Here is a 20,060-nt window from a genome sequence, read left to right on the forward strand (position 1 = left end):
AAGGGGGAATCATTTGAAATGTAAATAAAGAGTATATCGAATAAAAAATAATTATGGCAAACAGTTGGAACTGGAAAATATCATCCTAAGTGAGGTAACTCATTCACATAAGAACACACATGGAAGGCAGTCACTGATAAGTGGATATTAGCCCAGAAGCTCTGAATACCCAAGACACAACTCACATATCAAATGATTCCCAAGAAGAAGGAAAGAGAGGGCCCTGGTCCTGGAAAGGCTTGATGCAGCATTGTAGGGGATTGCCAGGGCAGAGAAGTAGGAGGGGTTGATTGGGGAACAGGCAGAGGGAAGAGGGCTTATGGGACTTATGGGGAGGGTAGAACCGGGAAAGGGAACATCATTTGGAACGTAAACAAATAATATAGAAAATAATAATAAAAATAAAAAATAATTATGTTTCTGTAAGCAAAAAGGAAAGAAAGAAAGGAAGGAAGGAAGAAAGAAAGAAAAGAAACTGTGCCAAGAGCAGGTTGACAGAGAAGGAAGCAGAGGCGGATAAGAGAAAGGAAGTGGGCTGGAGGGGTTAAGAGCCAATACTGCTCTTGCTAAAGGCCTGAGTTCCCAGAACTCATGCTGACGCCTCACAATCTGTAACTCCAACTCCAGGGAGATTTGATGCCTCTGGCCTCCAAGGGTACCTGATGCATGTGCAGATATCCATGCACAGACACTGCCATCACTGACATATACATAATTAAAACTTGTTTGTGTGTGTGTGTGTGTGTGTGTGAAGGGATAGGGTGAGGGAGCTCTCTTTCTCTATCTACCTGACTCTTGAACCCAGATAAGCTTACCATTTCTGGGTCTTAACACCATATTTCCTGCTATGATCAGCCATATTCATGGTGAAGCTTTCGCAAACAGCCTGTTTATAGAATAATTAGCTTTCTTCTCTGGCTCTTATAGTCAGTGGTTTTCACGATGGAACCCCATTTGGCCTGCCCCTGACAGGCAGTGGCTAGGCAGAGGGCCTGGAACCTGGACCCACCCTGAAGGCCGGGCCATCCCCAGTCAGCACATGAGAGCTATATCCCATACTTTGAGATTGGCCAGTGTAAATGGTATTCAAGGTTTCTGGAGAATCGGGCTGGGGTCTGCCTGGGTGGGAAGGTGAACTGCATAATTCTGTAACTTTCTATTTTGGCCATGGACTGTGGGGCCCAGGTGCCAGCTATAGTCTCAGGAGTGGGGAAAGAAAATGTAAAGGACCAGACCTGGGTACCCTGGTGCCCTTGTACAGAAGACCAGACCTGGGTACCTTGGTGCCCTTGTACAGAGGACCAGACCTGGGAGCCCTAATGCCCTTGTACAGAGGACCAGACCTGGGAGCCCTAGTGCCCTTGCACCCTCAAAGCCTTGTTAGTTTACTTGTCAGCTCTCATTCATTCATGCATTCATTCATTCACTTTGCAGTTCTGGGGGCTACACCCAGGATGGGTTATGAACATGCTCTACACAGTTATACTGTGTCCTATTTGACAACTCTTTCAGGTCTGTCTGTTAGCATAAAAGTTTGTATTATTTTATTTATAAACAGACTGACTTTGTCAAATCCTGGGTCACATATAACAAATAAGCAACAGGAACTTGGTGGTCATCCAGGCAGAGCTGATGCCCTCTGTCCTCCTTGGCATGGCTGCCACTTTTCATTCTTAGCCCACGAAAGTACGGAACCATGCCCTGTTCCCACCTAGTCACAAACGAGACTCAGCAGGGCTCCTGCTCAGGTCCTACTTTGCCTTCAGATGACTCTCGCCTCTGCAGCACAATCCACATATTCTCTACAAGTCACTTCTAGGAGGACCCAGCTCTGAGCTGCCCTTCCTTAAAGTCAACCAGAGGCAATGAAAACATCACAGTCAGTGTCTCTGTACCTCTTGCCTCTCCTCTCATCAGCAGCTCTTCAGAGCATCTTGAGAGAAGACTGGATGAAGGGTTGGGTGCACTTCTGTAAGCCACATGGTTTAGAGGTCCGCACTAAGCTACCCATACAAGGCTGCTAAAGATGCTGAATGCATCTTAGGGAGGCCTGCAGGTGACTCTAGCTCACTTGAGGTGTCCATTGGTAGTTCAGATCTCTCTGGCCCTGCAGTTAAAACCCACTGCTGTCCCAGGTTTTGTTCAGTCTGGATGCTGTTAGGATTCTGAGTAAAAGAGGTGAGTGAGGACTTATCTACAGAAATTGGACTGAAAAATATTTTACCCAAATATCTACACTGAAAAGATATTTATTAACACTTAAGGAACCATGTCCAGCAATTGAATAATTTGTATATTTTGTGATGTCTCTTTCCTTTGGCTACTCCAGCCTCAAATCCTGACAAGAAGCACTAAGCTCAAGTTAATCTCTACCAAACTTCTCTTGGGTCTCAGGGTTAGTAGCTCTATGCAGGCAAGAGGCTTCTTACAACATGGTTGCATGAACCAGGCCAAAGGAATGTCAGAGGCAGCTGGTGCTAAAGCATCAATTCTTGAATGAGGATTATTGTCTTGGTTGCTACAGCAGTTTGTAATCTGGACCCCATACTCCTTAGATTGTTTTTTTTTTTTTTTAAATCCAGAGTCTGTTCAAGTGCCCACTATTCATATCTGCCTGCAGGTAACAGCAGTTGAAGCACGGTGAATTCCTCTCTGCTGTCAGCATCCAAAGTCCTTCTCACATCTCAAGCCCCTCTAAAAAGACAAGGGGCTGAGCAAGTTGTCTACCTGTGTAGGGTGGTGCTGGCCCGTGTAAGAGGTCACTACAAGAGACATATTTATGGAATAATTAGAGCACCTCTCCAAAGCTAAAGGCTGCTACATGCTCCCTTTCTCTGGGGACTTATAGAATATGGTGCAAAATCTTTTGGATCTTTGTTTTCGGCCAGAAAAGTGTGCCAGATTTCTTGAGACTGGAATTATAGATGGTTTTCAACCACCATGTGGGTACTGGGAATCAAACCTAAGTCTTTTGGAAGAACAGCCAGTGTACTCAACTGCTGAGCCATTTTTTCCAGCCCATTCGTTTTCTTCTTGTAAGAAGTGGGATAGTTGAGTGTTTGAGTCTTTGCAATCCTCCAGCTGTCCCAGCCTAAACAGCATGTACCTAAGTGTAAAGTTCTCCTTTGAAGAACCTGTTCCTAGAGCCACAGAGAAGGAAGCCAATTGGAGGAAAGGACAGAGAACCATCTTCTGCAATCCTCAGGCTAAGAAGCAGGGTTCTCATGGGAAGGGCTTGGGGATCCTGAGAGGAAGACCGATCTCAGAGCGGGGCAAAACATAGAGCCAGAGATGCAGAAGGCATCTAATGGCATCTGTCCTTCCCCCAGTGTGGGTTTGGGATGGATGATTTGGGGTAGTTTTCATAAGTTCATAACTCAGAAGTTCATCTTAGGTGTTATAAAAAGCCAAGGTCTCTGACTGTGTCTATCCATTTCCTCCTGAAATCAGATCTTATGATTATAACATTGAAGGACACATGCCAGGGATTAACTAAGAAGCCAATTTATTCATCTCAGTTTGATACATAGGGACCCAAGATCATACATCCAAATTAATTGGGAAGGCCAGAAATGCTGGATGAATTTACACACCATGAAATCAAGAGAGCTTAAAGTGCACTTTTAGGTAAATTCTGGCAAACTTGTGCACCCAGGAAACTCATATGGCCATTGGTGAACGAGAAATACAATCCTTCCCTTGGGCACATGTGCAGAGTCATGGGGAGGGCACAGACCCCAGTGAGAGTGCAGCTTCCACCAGAGAAGAGCTCCATCCCCCAGCTTGTCCCCATCCAGAAGTAGGAGATCAATACCTCCCCCCTGCCTTTCCTTTTATGTCCATCACCTGAATTATTCTTTTAAATGAGTTTTGATTTCTGTCTGGTTCAGGCAGAGTTGTCTAGGAAACCAGAAATATCTACAGACTGCAAGCTGCACAGACTGAGTGATCCTTGGCACTTCTCTTCAGAGCCACAGTGATTCCTGCCATGTGTTTACTGCTCTCCTTTGCCGTTGCTTCTTCATGCTCTGGCCTTGTGCCACCACAGCCACCCTTCCACCTTCCCCAGCTTCCCTTCTGACCCTCCAGCTCCCTTGTCATGGAGTCTAAACAAGCCGTGGCTGGTTCCATGTCTAGGAATGCCTGTGGCGCCTGTGGCGCCTGGGAGCTGTTCGCTTGAATCTTCTTGTTTTCCAGGAACTGGAGGGGGTTGCCTTTTCAATCCACCCTAGGCACAGCCTTTCTCTCTCCCCCACCTCTTCCTCCTCCTTTCCAATCATTGTTTCCTTCCTTCCCATCATCCAGTGTAGCTGCAGCTGTAAACACTGTTCTTGGGGCTCTCAAAGGGAGCCCGCTTATCTTCCCCCTGTACCTGCACAGGAAGAAATCAGATCTCTATGGGTAGGTGTAATGAGGGGCTCAGTCACAGAGGATCTTTGTCTGATTCCCTTGGCTAACTGCTAAAACTCAAGCCCTCTGGACTCGCCCTTTGGGGCCATTTCCACACTAATCAACCAGTCTTCTTAGGAACCTGAAATTCCCCTGACTTGTTCATTCTGTGGTTCTCTCTGGGACTCCCCAGCATTCCTAAGGGAACCAGGGGTGGGGGATGCTGATAGCCAGGAAGAGATGGGAGGAGAAGGATGCATTCTGGGAAGTTAGCAGTGGCTGTGGGGGATAGAGGAGGACCTGGCAAAGGACAGAGGGAAAGAGAAGTGCACTGCCTTGAACATAAACATGGAAGCTCAAACTTGTGTGTGAAAATGAGGAACTTTTACATATGGCCCTTCAGTGGAAGAAAGTACCAGAATTCCATGTGTCTGCATATTCCTCTCCTGTTCTCTGAACCTAGTCTGATTGGCTCTTGGGGAGAAGGAAGAACAAGGGAAGGAGGAGGAAAATTAATTGGTTGTGTAGACAGACAGCTGTTCACTGATGTTGGCTGAAACATTGCTGGAGTTAATTCTCCATTGAACATTTCGGAAGCACCATTCATTTCCTTCACCCTGCAGTAAATGCCTGCTTTTAGGATGCTCTTGTCTTTCTTTTTAAGATTTATTTGTTTTTACTTTATGTGTGTAGGTGTTTTGCCTGCATGCATGTCTGTGCACCATGTGAGTGCTTACTGCTTGTGGGGATCAGAAGAAGGAGCTGGTCCTCTGAACTGGTGTTACAGACAGTTGTGAGCCTCCATGTGGGGCTGCACAGGTCTTAACTGCTAAGTCATCTCTCCAGCCCCACACTACTCCAACTGCCCCACTCTGAACTCATTACTTCTTCCTCCCGGGTCACCAACCTGTGTCTTTATGTCTCCCATGGCTACATCCACCACATTTCAAAATGTGTTCTTAATCCCCCTGTGGAATTCATCTCCAAGCATAATGGATACTGGCTTTGTGGTAACTTTCAGATCTAGTTCTCAGGAGTAGGTTTGGTGTCTTTGGCCAAGCCTTGTGGCTGCTAACCTGGACTCTCTACAAGGCCCTACTGTTCTTACCTTGCTTTCATATGCATCCCTACTGAAAACGGAAGTCTTTAGAAGCTCCCTTTAATTATGTTAATCCGCCGTTCATAAGTCTCCAAATTGTTCCCTCCTGTTTATTGGATGCACCTCTGATATCTGGCCTCCTTCCTCCCCAGCCAGTGCTCTGGGCTTCATTCTGCCTGCCCCCCAAGCCTTCTTCTCCAGCCAACAATGTAGCAGTCTGTGAGAGATCCTGAGCCCTCCTCCTGCTCCTCTCAGGGCTCCCCAGGTGGCAGCACCCTTTCCAGTCATGTGCATACATTTCCTTACCACTTGAGGGTAAACTTAATCCATTTAGGTTGCCTTCTCCTGAACAGACCTTAGCTGCCTATCTCAGCCTCTGGCAACATTCACAGACAGGATCTCTGATGTGTTGTATCACCAGTCGTCAGTGTAATCTCCTTGATTACATCATATACCCCTAGAGTAGGGCAACCAGGCCTTGCAATGCTCAGCGCCCCATGTAGTAGGCATAGGTTTCCCCAGCCCCTTTGAAGAGACCTGAAGTGGACTTCTCAGGCACGTAGCAAAGTGATTCTGTAGGTCCTCTGACTGATTTCTTTGGTGTCACTGGCGTGCCTGCAGCTGGGTTCCCATGTAGAAGCAGGTTATGCTTGGCTTGTGGCTCCCCACCCCGTCCTCTGGTCCTCTGGGGCTGGTAGGAAGGCCTCTGTCTCCAGAGAAGATCCCTGCTTTTACTCATGCTGCTGTGCATCTGGCTTTGCCTCTCTTTGTCCTCACCTCCTGCTGAAGATCTTCCTCATGCTTTATTTTGGCTGCCAGTTCCCTTGCTCTGACAGTCTAGGTTTGTGTGGTTAAGGTGTGGCACTGGAGAGGGAGCCAGGTCACTTGCAAGTGACTTCTTCCCATGAAGGGTAATTTGAGAGATGTGAATATCCTGTTTCCAACAGCTCTTTCTCCTCTGACAGCCTAGCTCAGGGAACAACCAAAATGTAAGGAATGTTAGGGGAAAGATCCTATGTGTGAAAATCTGGAAGGCTGCTTGCACATACTACTGATGGAGGGAGTTACCCACGCTCCGATAATGTTTCTATCTAAAGATGGGTTTGCCTTTACAAGGCAAAGGTGATCAAGCCTGGGCTGGGGGGGGGGTGCGGGTAAGATTGCTGCAAACATAGAGCATTAATTCTCCAGGTTCTAGAAGGGCTCAGGAGAAAAGCTCTGTGTATATAGATTAGGTAAAGCTACATAGGCTGGGGTGGGTGCCAAATCATGTACCAAGGCCAATACACAGTAAAGAAGAAAGCAAAACAAATACTCACAGGAGAGCAGTCACTGACCACACCAGTTTTCTTGTTGCAATTGACTTGGAAACAGGATTTGGTTTGTTGCCTTCCAAGTTGGCAAATGGGAGATTAAAGGAATTTCCCTTATCACATGTCATGTTCTGTCTTCTGGAAGGATATCAAGACAACTTCATTTTCTTTCCTCCCTTTGCATGTGTATATGTATGCATGTTCAGGTGTGCGGGGTCACATGTGTGTTCAGGTGTGCGGGGTCACATGTGTGTTCAGGTGTGTGGGGTCACATGTGTGTGCAGATGTGCAAAGGCTAGAAGACAACCTTAGATGTGACTCCTTTGGTGCTATTTTCCCCACCACACCATGGCCAGCTCTTTGAGACTCTCACTTGATTAGAACTCAGCAAATAGGCTGAACTGACTGACCAGTGGGTTCCAGGAGTCTGGTTGTCTCTGCCTTCCCACTGATGACAAGTGTGACTCTTAGACATGGGCTCTGAAGACCAAACTTGGATTCTCCTGCTTGCAAGGCAAGTGCTTTTAGTGACTAAGTTATCTCCCCAACCTCAACTTTTCCTTCTGACTTATCACAGGCTTCTTTTTGTAAATGCTGTGAGAAGTTGAAAGTCAAATCCATTTTGGGAAAACATGGGGGCTGCTGGGGTGGGAAGGTTACCTCATCAGTTGTCAGTCTACTCATGGCTTCCTTTCATATGATGTTGGCTTGCTCTGGTCTAAGACGGAGTTCTGTAGTCTCAAGGTAAGAAAGGACCCAGGGCCTCTCAAGCTCAGCTTTCTACAAGGCAAAGTGATGCCAGCCCTGGTACATGGTATATAGCAGGGCTTCTCAACCTTCGTAATGCTGTAACCCTTTAACACAGTTCCTCATGTTGTGGTAAACACAAACCATAAAATTATCTTCATTGCTACTTCATAACTAATTCGTCTACTGTTATGAGCATTTATGTTTTCAGATGGTCTTAGGTGACCCTGTGAAAGGGATTGTTTAATCCTCAAAGTGGTCATAGCTCATAGGTTGAGAACCACTGGTATATAGTCTTGTTGGCCCAGTCTAATGGAGGGGATTTCACTTGGAGTCCACCTATGATGCTGTGTGCCTAAAGTGTGCCACGGAGTTTGTAACCAGGTGACCTGCAAGTAACTTTTACCTATGAAGCATAACTTGAGAGATTCCTTTTGAGAAACAAGTTCATAAGAGAAGTAAGGCAGGTAAAAAAATTTCAAAGTCCCTGGTAATTAAATAAAAGTAAAATCAAAGTGAAGAGATGGCAAACATGAGATGCCAATAACAAATTTGTAAAGACCCTTAAGAAATTAGAACTCAGCTGTAGGCAGAGACTGGGAAGTGGACTTACACCCATTTGCAGATGGACATTTGGCTATGTGTGTTAAAAGTCTTTAAAAAAAAAAGATTCTGCCCCTTTTGGCCTGGCAATGTCAGATCTAGTATTTTGTTTTAAGAAAATAATTGTATTTCAAAGGTCTGGGCTCAGTGTCAGAATGCTTGCATAACATGCCCAAAGCCTGGGTTCAGTCTTCACTACCAGGGGGAAAATATCAAAGAAGTAATGATGTTTGTGTGGAAAGGATTTAGGTAGATGGAGATTGTCCTAGTGCAAATGCTTATGTAAATAGAGCACAAGGAGCAGCCAAGTCCCCAACAGTATGGGCTGGCTAAGGCAGTGGCACTGGACATAAACTTCCTTGGGCTTTTTGAGTCTTTTTTACATCCTCTTCATCTCTGCTGCCGCACAGGCCTGTCAGCTCAACAGTTTTATGGGTGAAATGATGGGAATTTCCCCTAGGCCAGCACTCAAACTGATGGTACAGGGGACCTAACCTAGGCAGTGTCTCTCCCAAGCTGAAGCCTGTGTTTCACAGCCTTCCATGACAGACACTGGAAGTGGAAACTACACTCTATGCAGCAGGATCCCATGCTGGTGCATAGTGCTGAAGACTCACAGATTGCACACAACACTGCTTTAACAGTTTGAAAAAAATTTAGTTAAAAAGCTCACAATTAAACAAAAAATTACATTTACTTATTTAGTGTGTGTGCCTCTGCATGTGCATGTATGCATGTATGTGCATATTTACATGTATGTGCATGTGCATATGCGTGAGCCATAGCAAATATGAAAATCAGAGGACAACTTGTAGGGGTGGTCTCTTTCTTTCTATCTATCATATAGGTTTTGTGATTGAATTCTGATCATCAGGCGTGGTCTGAAGTCTTACTCACTGAGCTACCTTAATGGACCCCATGTTCAATATTTATTCAGATTCTCAGTTTTGGTAGTCATTCATTTTTAATCTACGAGTTCCCTGATTTTTCTTGTATTCTTTCTATCAGTCAGCAAAGCAATAGCTACTCTGAGCCAGCATTGTGGCAATCTGGCTGAGCCTGCCTTATATGAGCTTTTACATGCTGGGAAGGGCCAATGACAGGGAGCCAGTTGTGGGTGTTGACTATAGGATGGCTATTTTTTGAGCTCATGTTGATATTTCATGTTTTCTCTTTATAACTTTTAATAACACTGGGCAGAAGGTAGCTTTAATCCCCAAAGTCACCCAGCCAGTAGCAACAGACCTAAGACTTGACTGATGTAGGGACCTCAGAAGCAGATTCCAATATGGCTTAGTAGGTGGTGCTCTCGGGTGGGCAGTGTGTGAAGAAAACACATAGAAGATTCCCTTACTGCCTCAGGGAGGTGAAAGTTTGCTACAACACAGAAAACTAAACTCAGACTTAAGCTCTGGTCTTCTAGGTAGAGGGACAGGCAGGAGTAGCAGGGAGACTTGGCCTTGAGCCCCATTCTCTGTCTTCTTTACACTGATTTTGAGCAAATCACTTTTCTTTGATCCCTCACTGGCAGAGCAGGTATAAGGACACGCACAGGCGATGTCAATGTGCAATAATATAATGCTTGGAACTCAGTGAGCCTTTCTGAGTCTCACATCCTTCCCAGGTCCCCTGAGTGAGAAACTCCAAGCTAGTTAGAACAGTCAAGAATGGACTTCGTATGTACTTCCTTACGCTGAGTCACACTTAAATACATTTTTGAAGGCATTATATTTTTTATTTCTATTTATGTGTATGTGCCTGCTTGTCTGCATGTACACACGTGTGTGTAGTGTCCATGGAGGCCAGAGGAGAACATCGGATCTCTGTAACTGGAGTTGCAGGCAGGTGTGAGCTATCCAGTGTGGGTTATGGGAATTGGACTTGGGTCCTCAGCAAGAGCAGCAAGTGCTCTTAACAGCTGAGCCATCTCTCCAGCCCTTCTTTAAATCACTTAGATTTATTCATGTAAACCACAGCTCCCCTTCCTGAAGCTGTACAGGCTCTTCATAGCACACCACCCACACCATCAGACCAAGTCTCTTCTCTCTGTAGGCTTGACCTTACGTGCTGCTGCAGCTGGCCTGCTTCATGGGGAGCAGCGCTCCTCTTCTGAGCATGGAGGGCTGCACTGGGTTGAAGCGGAGTATACAGAGAGGCTCAGACCTTGGTTCAGGAACCACCTGTGACCAGGAGTGAGGCTTCCTGTGTTGGGGGAGGCAGACTGGGTAGCTGGTTTGGAGGCTGGCATCTGGGTCAGGAGGGAGAACTGAGCTGAGTAGAACTTAGCAGATTCCTTGGCACGCACTGCAGGAGGATTCCCTGAAGGGCTGCACAGAAAATTGTGCTGTGTGCTCGGCAGGCCAGAAACCACAGAGACCCTCGCCAGGCTCTTGGAGGAGTTGGGAGAAAAGCTGACTCCCCAGGTGGCTATTTATAGAGCCAGCAGCAGTAATGATCAGTTAGAAAATAAATTATAACTCAGTTGAACCTGAAATAGCAATGCTTTTGCAACCTTAGGCTTTCCGAATGGGTCGTTCAGATGTCACTCCCTCCCAGGAGTGTTCCTGAAGGCTCAGGAGCAGTCTCATGCTAGGCTCATACATGCCCACCCAGAGCTTCAGAGGCAACTGAGAGGGAGTTTTTGGCAAGAGCCAGGGAGCATCCTGTCCGGATGTTCTTTTCTTTCCCCGATGGAATCCACAAAATGGTGTTGTATTCCCTCCTTCCCATCAGCATGTATAGATCAGGAGGCATGTATTAGTCCATTTTCTTTTCTTTTCTTTTTTATTGAATATCTTATTTATTTAGATTTCAGATGTTATCCTCTTTCCCTGTTTCTCCTTCCCAAACCTCCTACCTCATCCCCCTCACAGTACTTTTTCTATTATTGTAGTAAAACACAAAAGCAAGATATAGAAGGGAAGATTATTTGAGCTCACCATTCTAGAGGGATGTGTCTGTCAAGGTTGTGAGGCATGGTGGCAAGCAGGCATGGAAGCTGAGAGATTACATCTTTAATTGCAAGCAAGAAGCAAAGGGAGCCAACTGGACGTGGGGCGAGGCTATATGCTCCCAAAGCCCACCCTCCATGGCACACTTCCTGCAGCAAAGCCACACCTTTCAGACCTCCCTAAACAGCACACCACCTAGGGATCATGTGTAGACATATGAGCCTCTGGGGGTACATTTCTCATTCCAGTCACCATGAGACTTAGGTAGACCTTGAAGGGATTCAGACCCATGGCATGCCAAGCACCAGCTTGTGGTCAGTACTGTCTTGGCTGCAGACAGAGATTCTGGTGGAGATAGCCTCAGACAAGCTGGTGGCTGACTTCTCTACAGATCTCGTCTTTCATCCCTCTGCCAACAAGCAAGACTGTGAGATGTACACATTGACAGCTTGGCAGAAGAGTCACCTTGAGCTTGCCCAGTCCAATGCTTGGGGTCTTGACACTTGGGCATCCATCTGGCTTCCCCTCTCCTACCCATCTGTTCTTTTTTTCTCATTCATTCATTCATTCATTCATTCATTCATTCATTTATTCATTCATTCATTGGATTTCCAATCAGCAAGCATTTTTCTAGTCAGTGTCTATGATGTCTTGTATCATCACCAGATACTGATGATACAAGAATCAAAGTTGCTATCTAGATAATATAAGGAATTAGCCTGTAAGTCCATTCTGGCTATAGCTACACTGTATTTGACTCTTACCACAGTGTCTTAAATCTGTGTGCTCTACTGATACATAAAGCCCAACTGATTTCTTATGAGAAAGCAGGCACCCAACTTGTTCATGGATGACTGACGTTCCGGTCCTGTAAGCCATGTCATACATGGTAGTATTCTCTAGACAGGCTACTAGCCCATTAGTAGCCACTGATTCATTTCAGTTCTCATGACATTTTCGTCTTGGGTCAGCAGCAGGACAGCTATTACTCCTGTCTCACAAATGCACTGCTTCCCCCTGCATGCCACTCTCCTGGCCATGTGATAACTCTGAATCTAGATGTGGTTCCTAAGCTAAGTCTCATGGTCTGGGGGGAGGAGGCAGGACCAGCAATCAGCCACTGTGAAAGGTGCTACAAGAGTGGCATCCATTGGGAATACAGGGGGCAGAATGCTTGCTGGCTTTGATAGAAGAGTCCGGTTTAACAGTCGAGTGAGTATAAGGTAAGAAATTGCTGAGAGGGCCTCTCTGGACCAAGCAGTAGGCATGCTCAGAAGCTCCGAGGAGTCCTGGAGACAGAGCCAAGCAAACTCTAGCAAAGGTCAAAGTGAGATAGTCCCACTAATGGGATTTCAGACCAACTCCGCCCAACCTCAAACCTATAGACAGGCCATAGCCATACCTGCCCACAGCTGCCTAAACTAGCAGTGTCCAGTGGTTGTCCCTTGCTCTTCCCAGATTGTGGTCTGTATGCTTCCCCAGTCCTTCACATTCCCTTTAGCCCCTTGCTTCATCTCTGAGGCCAGTGGTCCCCAGAGTGTGAGATGCTTTGGTCTTCTCCCTTGGTGTGCACATGTTCATTATCATCTACAGGCAGATGTCAAGTGTCTCCTCAGATGACATAATCAACCCAGAACCAGCTGAGATGCAGTTGGAGGCTCTAGGCAACTTGTGGAGCATTTGCCTTAGAGGGCTCCCAGGTGCCTTGGACTCCAACTAATGTCTCAGGGAGACCCTCCTACACCTATCAGCTCATCTTCCTCCTGTCTCTCTCCCTTCACTCACTGCCCCTCTCCTGAATGTTGAAATTCTTCCATTCTTTAGCCCTTGGTGATAGTTCCCTGAAGCCTTCCTGACTCAGAGGCTACTAACACCCTTATAACTACCCCATAACTACCTTATAAGCAACATTTCCAGAAAGCTGAGATCTCACCCATGCTCCAGATGCCCTGTGAGCATAGCAGGGCATAAAAAGGTGGCCTTGCCCAGGCCCTTACTCTGCTCCCCACATGGTCTGATCCATCATGGATATTATTACTACTACTACTACTACTACTACTACTACTATTATTGCAATTAGCTCTGACACCCCATTCATGATGGTGGTATGAGATTGTCTGTTCCAGCCTGACTGTAGGTTGGTTAATGATAGGGACTGGCTACTGCATAGTATGTTCCTGAGAATGTAGCTTAGTTCCACATCTGCTCTCAGCTGTCTGTGACTAACAGCCAGTGGCTATATTGAATGATACCCTAATGGAGAGGATAACCTTACTGTTTGCATGAGACTTGTCATTAAAGTTACCAACCAGGAAAAAGTCAGAGGAAGGGATGTCATCTATAACATGAAGTTGTCTTTTAGTCACCACAGGGATAGCTGAGGAAGAAGAAAGAGCACAGGCCGTGCCTTAAGGCAGTATAGCTTTCATGCAAGGACCCAAAGAAACCAGATCCAGTGCTAAGAGTGCACCTGGCTCCTCTAGAGTTTCTGTCTGTAAGACCTGGAGATCTAGAAACCTTGGTTGGGAAGTAGAGGGCACCTGGCTTGTTCCCACAGCTCACAGTTCAGGTTCCACTGACTGTGCCTGGCCTTCCTCTGTGGCCCCCACAGGCTCTTCCTGGGAGTCTAGGTGTGGTTCTGCTTGTAAGCATTGCTTCTAGCTCCAGACATCCAGTGTTCCACCCCTGGGCTGCTGCTTCTGGGCTGGAGTGTTTCCACAGCTGGTGCTGAGGGTTCAGCAAGACTGAGAGAGTCATTTGCAGAACAGGACTGATGGAGATGTAGACCTGAGACATGTCAGCTGTCCAGATCCTGAGAGACTTCAGGGTTTTATTGTTAGTAACTCCAGTGGCAGGCTCCGCACTTGCTGTATTCAGAGCACTTGTGCCCATGTTAACTACTTCTTCCTTACAGATACAATCCACCAGCCTTGGATATTCTCAGCTATTCTCATTATAGATGAAGAAACAAAACCTCAGAGAGACAAGCCTCTCTGCTTAACATAGGGGTTGAAGCCAATTATTTTGTCCCTGAAGACTTTCATGATTCCTGTACTTGGTTCCCTTCTGGGCTCTCTGTCTAGGTAAACCTGCCTCACCAGCATCTTTCTTTCCAAAGGGGTTAATCTGGGAGGGGATTTGGCACAATTTCAGTCCCAGGATAGTCTCTGCCTTCTATCTCCTGTCACTTAGCTCTCCAACCTGAGGACCGCTCAGTCTTTCACATCCTCTGAAGCCTGAGCTCCCACTACCCAAAGGGAGAGGAAGGAGGGACGATCTCGGGTCCTGACTTTGGGGACTGTGTGGCGCCTCGTGCTTAGTCCTCTTCATTCTCCACATGCATTTGTTCACTTAGGGGACTCAGCAGAGAACCTGCCATGGACAAGGCACTGCTGAGGTACTGGGGTGACGGTGAGGTGAGGCCCTTGCACCTTTGAGCTCACTGGGGAGCATTGGATGGAGAGAAATAAGTGATAAAATTGTTTCAGTAGTGCTCAGGAGATGAAGAAAGCACTGAAGACAAGGCAAGCATGTGGTTACCCAGGGCAAACAGAGGGTTGGTGGGGAGACAGTTAGGAGAGACTTGAAGGGGAAGCTTCTGCCCGCGAGACACAGGAACCTGGCGTGAGAAAGCTGGGAGCAGCAGTTTTCCAGGAAGAGGGGCTAGCCAGGGCAAAGGGCCAAGTGGAGCTGCAGACCACAGTGCTGGGAAATGATATTTGTCATGGTGGTTAGGCTGTGCTGTCATCACTATGGTTCAGCAATTCTCTGCTTCCTGAGGAGTTATCCGAGGTCTCTCCTCTGCCTTCCCCAAGTTGTGGGATTTCTGAGAAGACCATGTCTGAGGTCTGGGCCCACAGCTGAACAACTCACAGTTGATCTTGGAGCAGCCAGGCATTGCTTTAGTCATGGCCTGGATCAGCAGTGAATTCTTTGGCAGAACACAGGAAGAAAAAGCCCAAAGGCACCCCTCACAGACATTCCTGACCCTACTGACTCCAGCAATGGCACACAACAGGGGTTTCTCCAGGACTCTGATTTCTGAAAATAGCTCTGGGACTTCTGGTTTGGATTCTGTTCTTGGCTTGTGATTTGTTTCTTTGAATAAACACCTGCCCTGGATTTTTTTGATGAATGAATGAATGAATGAATGAATGAGTGAGTGAATGAACATATGAAGTAGGCAGATTCAAAGAATGTTAAGGTTTCCTTGTTCTTTGTCTTAAAATGAATGTGCTACATTGGTCAGAAGTTTTCTTTGTGTTGTAGTTTTTATGCCTCTCTTTTGGTTGAGTTTTGAGTCCTGGTTGATGATAGACAGACAGACAGGCAGGCAGGCAGGAAGATATTAGTGATAGATTTCATGTTAAGTAGGTGCTACCACTGAACTCTCTTGGTATGGATATGAGGTTCTCAAAGCATAAGCATCTGGACCACAGCCATAGTACTTGGGAACTTGTTAGAAATGTAGATTTGTAGACCCACAAGCCAGGGTACTGGGACTATAGTCAAAGATTTGGGTTTTAATAAGGCTTCCGGGTAGTTCTGATACATGCTAATGTCCAAGTGTACTCATGCAGAGTGTGTGCTTTAAACTGTATTCTCTAGGAATGGATTCTTACACTGCTGTTACTGTCATAGTTGTGGATCACCATTGTGATTTTAATGTGTTGATCCAGCCTGGCTTGGCACAGTCCTTGGCTATAATGCAGAAGCAAAGTGCCTGACCCATCTGGAGTTGATCCAGGTGGTTCTGTTTAATGACATGTCCCACCCACCGGGCTACATATCTCTGGTGGACTGGGCATTCCAAGTGGGCATCTGTTGGAGGGAAGCCTTAGCAAGAGGATGGTCCATTCCAGGGGCTTTATAGAGGTGCTGCTAGATTTGTTTCCATGAGGACTGACAAAGCAGATCAGCTCTCTGACTCTGGCTAGTTTTGATGTGTTTTAAAGCATGAGCCTGTCCCAGGAAGTGGATCTGCTAGCACCCATGTTAATGAAGACCAATGTGCTGAAAGGGCTCAGTCTTCATGGAAGGTGACCTGTCGGTACACTGGATTTGCAGTTCTGGTCCATCTGGTGTCCTCATCTAGCTGCCTGCCCATGAACTAGAATGAGGTGACCAGTGGTCCAGATCACCCAGCACTGCCCGTGTTTCCCCTTCCTGTCCCTCTCAGTCTGGTGTCTCGGATTTGGCCCTGCGTTACCCACTCCTGCTGCATCTTGTCCAGCGAGGGACAAAGCACCCTGCCACCTGCCTGAAGAACAGGAAGAAAGGAAGTTATAGAGGCAGATTCCAGCGCATCCAATGACCGAGATGCTGACGCTCAGAGGGATCACCAAGACATGTACTTCCAGAAGCCCCGGGAGAGCTGGACAAGAGGCACACTGACTCAAGTGGTAGAAGTAAGTTCATTTCTCTGATATGCTTAGGGGAGGGCCATTAAGAGGAGGAGAAGGGGAGGCAGGGCTGGGACGGTCCCCTCTGGACCAGGAGGCAGATGGGCAAAGCAGAAGGTGACACTGTCGTGGCCAGGGATCTGTGTGGACCAGCCCAGGCTGGCCTTCCTGAGTGTGCATGATTTCTGCCCCTTTCTGCATGCTGTCTCTGATGTTATGAGCCCTTCCTCCTCACACTCCATCGACTCCTCTGGCCTTGTTTACCTCCTCCCATGCACCAACAGCATCCTGCCTACCTCCCACTCATCCCCCTTCTCCACTCTATACATCATTGACATAATGGAAACAGGGCAGTGAAGTTCCATTCTGATAAATGTTCTCCCTGTTTGCAGGAACTGACAGTGACCACATAACATGGATATCAGCACCCAGGCTGCCCATCCAAGACCCACCAAATGGAGGATAGCACAGCAGAATCTCACCTTGCAAAATCTGGCACAAGAACCAGAGAAGCCAGAGTAGCAGCATGTATCCCAAAACTACCAGAAAAAGCCAGAGAGCATGGATGGCATGTTGACTTGTCATTGGCTGTACTGATAGTTATTGAGAGAAGAGACCTCCTCTTCATCAGATCCCCTTCCATCTGGACGCCACTTTCCACCATAAGCTTGGGGTCCTGCTCCAGCTGTCAACCTTCCACTCAACCTTCCTTGTGAGGAAATGCCCCTTTTCTCCTCTGTGTTCTGGTATTCTGGAGTCACTTGTTGTACCCAGCACCGGGTCACCTTAAGTAGAAGCACCCTGAGACATTCCTACTTCTCAGAAGCTGTCAAATGAATGTCACGCCTGTGTCACCCAGGGTTACACATAACCTGGGTCCACTTCTGACAGATGCTGCCTGACGTGGTCAGTGAATTGCTCCTGAAGCAGTTTGGGTACCCTTCTCCCTGCCTCACTCATCCCAGCTGTGACTTTGTCAGCACCTGGTGTCTGGATCATACAAAGGAGAAGCTGTGGTTGGAGGAAGCGATACCTTGGTCTGCTGGGAGGCTGGAACCCACTCCAACCTAGGCAGAAGGTCACCAATCCTCAGCTCACGTCCTGCCTTGTCCCCTACCCATGACTTAGTCCTATCTCTTGTGTCTGTCCTAGCTTGGACAGTTGTACTTTACTTTTTTTAATTAAACAGAATTTGGTTACTTTTTTTATTATTGCAAACCAATACATTATTATTACCAAGACACCAGGATAGAGGGGGAAAAAGTAGCCACCCCCCCATGGTATTTAATTGAACGATGAACCGACCACTGACTCTGTGTTCTTACAGCATCCTATCGTGTTATATAAAGTATGTAAGTTTATATAGTTAATGTAATGATACCATGGGTCCCTGGGAAGCCTGCTCATACCTTCCTCAGAGGCCTCCATCAACCTTCATATGGGAGACTCTTGCTTTCCTTGCCTTACCCACAGCAGAGATGATACATGAGTAGCAGAAAAGGGAAGGAGAATCGGGGGACTCGGGGGGGGGGCACTGTCTTTGGGGTGGTATCTGGGGATACCACACATCTCTTCTGAGAAAGTCATAACTAATCTCCACTTAAGGAGCAGCCACAGTTCCAGGGTGCCAGGCTAAGTCCAAGACGATAAAAATAAAAAGGTATTCTACCTTCAGAAAGACCCAGAGAAGCAACAGCCACATTTAGAATATTTGTGGCCCCGAGGAAAGGTTCATTTCACCGTCCTGATAGCATTTACCTGATAGAACAAATAAAGAAAAAAGTAAGATCACAATAAGGCTCTGGGTAGAAAATCTGTAACAGCTTGAAAGTTTCAGAAGAAAACTATGAAAATCATGTGATGCACTGGCCAGACATCCTTCAGATTATGATCATTTCTGGCTCCCACCTTCTTGAAGGCATTGCCTATGTCCCCTCGTTTCGCAAGCCGCATGGTCTTCTAGGACTTCTGAAATCTGTTCCACACACCCCCCACGCTGGAGTGAGCATGATAAACGGTAAAGGCATCTATGAGCTGAGATGAAAGCACCATGGTTTATGTATGTGGGGAATTTGCATTAATTCATAGCCTTCTGCCTGATGGGAAGTTTCTCAGATGCCTCATTATAGAAGTAACAGTCACATCTCAGGCAATTTCAGAACTAGAAAAGAATTGTTACCCCATTTCACCAGCCTACCTACATCCTAGGGACTATCATCCCAGAAACATTTGTAGTAGGATGGTGTTGGGGATAAGGGACAAGGCCTCTATGCCAGCTTAATCCCCTCCTCTAAATTTACTTTTAACTTAACACATCAAATAGCTAATTACAGTCACATAAATCAAAACTTAGTTCACATATAGCTTAAAGACTGAAGTGTCTGTCCATCATTCCCTGGAGAAATCCAGTGGCATCAATGTCTTGCATATGGTGCTAACTTTAGCCTAATATATACTTGTTAATAGGAATGAATGACTGGGTACAGTTGGAAAAGAAGAGAAAGAAAGGCAGGAGTGTGTGTGTGTGTGTGTGTGTGTGTGTGTATGCCTGTGTATATGTGTGTGTGCACATGTGAATATATATGAGCATGTACATTGTGCATACATGTGAGTGTATGTGCATATATAACTGTATGTGTCTATATTCATGCATGTATGTATGCATGTATGTGTGTGAGTATATATGCATATGTGACTGATGAATGTATCTGTGTGTGCATGCATGTATGTATGTGTGCATGAATATGTGCTAATGCATGTATGTGTGTGCCTGTGAGTGCATGTGCATGTGTATGTGAGAGTGTGTGGTATTATGCATGTGCATGTTTGTGTCCTTGTGTGTATGTGTATGTATTCCTGAAAGAGTGAGGGAAGGCCTAGCTTTCATTTATCCAACTGGTCTATATTGAACACTTGTGTATCAGATACTAGCTAACACATCTGGGGAACACAGGGGTGAACCCAAACTCCATGTCTGTGTGAAGTTATTAGAAAATAGAAAATGATAGATGATAAAATAAACAGTAAACAATAGAAAGTCTAAACAGTAAGTGCTATGGGGAAAGCCAAACATGGTATAGGAAGCAGGAGAATTGAGGCAGTTTCCCACCATGGGCTTGGGAAAGGCCTCACTGAGGAGGCACAGGAACACATATTTGGAGGCAAGAGGGTAAACCTGTGGCAACACAGGAAGGAGCAGTGCAAGGACCTTGCTTTTTGAAGCCTGGAGATCCCAGCATCCCTCTGTCCAGGCTGTTCTGGTGACTCCCCCCATGGCTGGTCCTCCCAGAAGCCAAGGTCCTATGGTGGGTCCACCTACGGTACCAGGATGGCCCATGCTGGGTGTTAGTTTTTCCTCTCTCTAAATTTGGATCCTGATGTTCTATCTTAGCCTCTCCAAGATGATTGTGCCATCTTGATGATTTTGGGTGATAGTTTAGTTCAAACAAGCAAGGAAAGAGGACCTTCTTTTCTGGGAGGCAGGCAAGCCTGAGACTTGTGGGTCCTGATAAGAAAGCCACCCTGTCATCTGTTTCCAAGTCTTATATATAGGATG

General features: G+C 46.4%; 1 long non-coding RNA gene across 2 annotated transcripts in view; it reads left to right on the plus strand.

The window, feature by feature from the left end:
- LOC127681198 (uncharacterized) overlaps positions 1-17,712 on the plus strand; it is a 151,368-nt gene extending 133,656 nt beyond the window's left edge. For both annotated transcript variants that reach the window (XR_007977088.1, XR_007977089.1), the window contains 2 exons: positions 16,282-16,510; positions 16,897-17,712. This is a non-coding gene — a long non-coding RNA (uncharacterized LOC127681198). The remainder of the gene's footprint in view (positions 1-16,281; positions 16,511-16,896) is intronic.
- The last annotated feature ends 2,348 nt before the right edge of the window (positions 17,713-20,060 follow it).

Source organism: Apodemus sylvaticus, chromosome 3 (assembly GCF_947179515.1).
Source record: "Apodemus sylvaticus chromosome 3, mApoSyl1.1, whole genome shotgun sequence".
Taxonomy (NCBI): Eukaryota; Metazoa; Chordata; class Mammalia; order Rodentia; family Muridae; genus Apodemus; species Apodemus sylvaticus.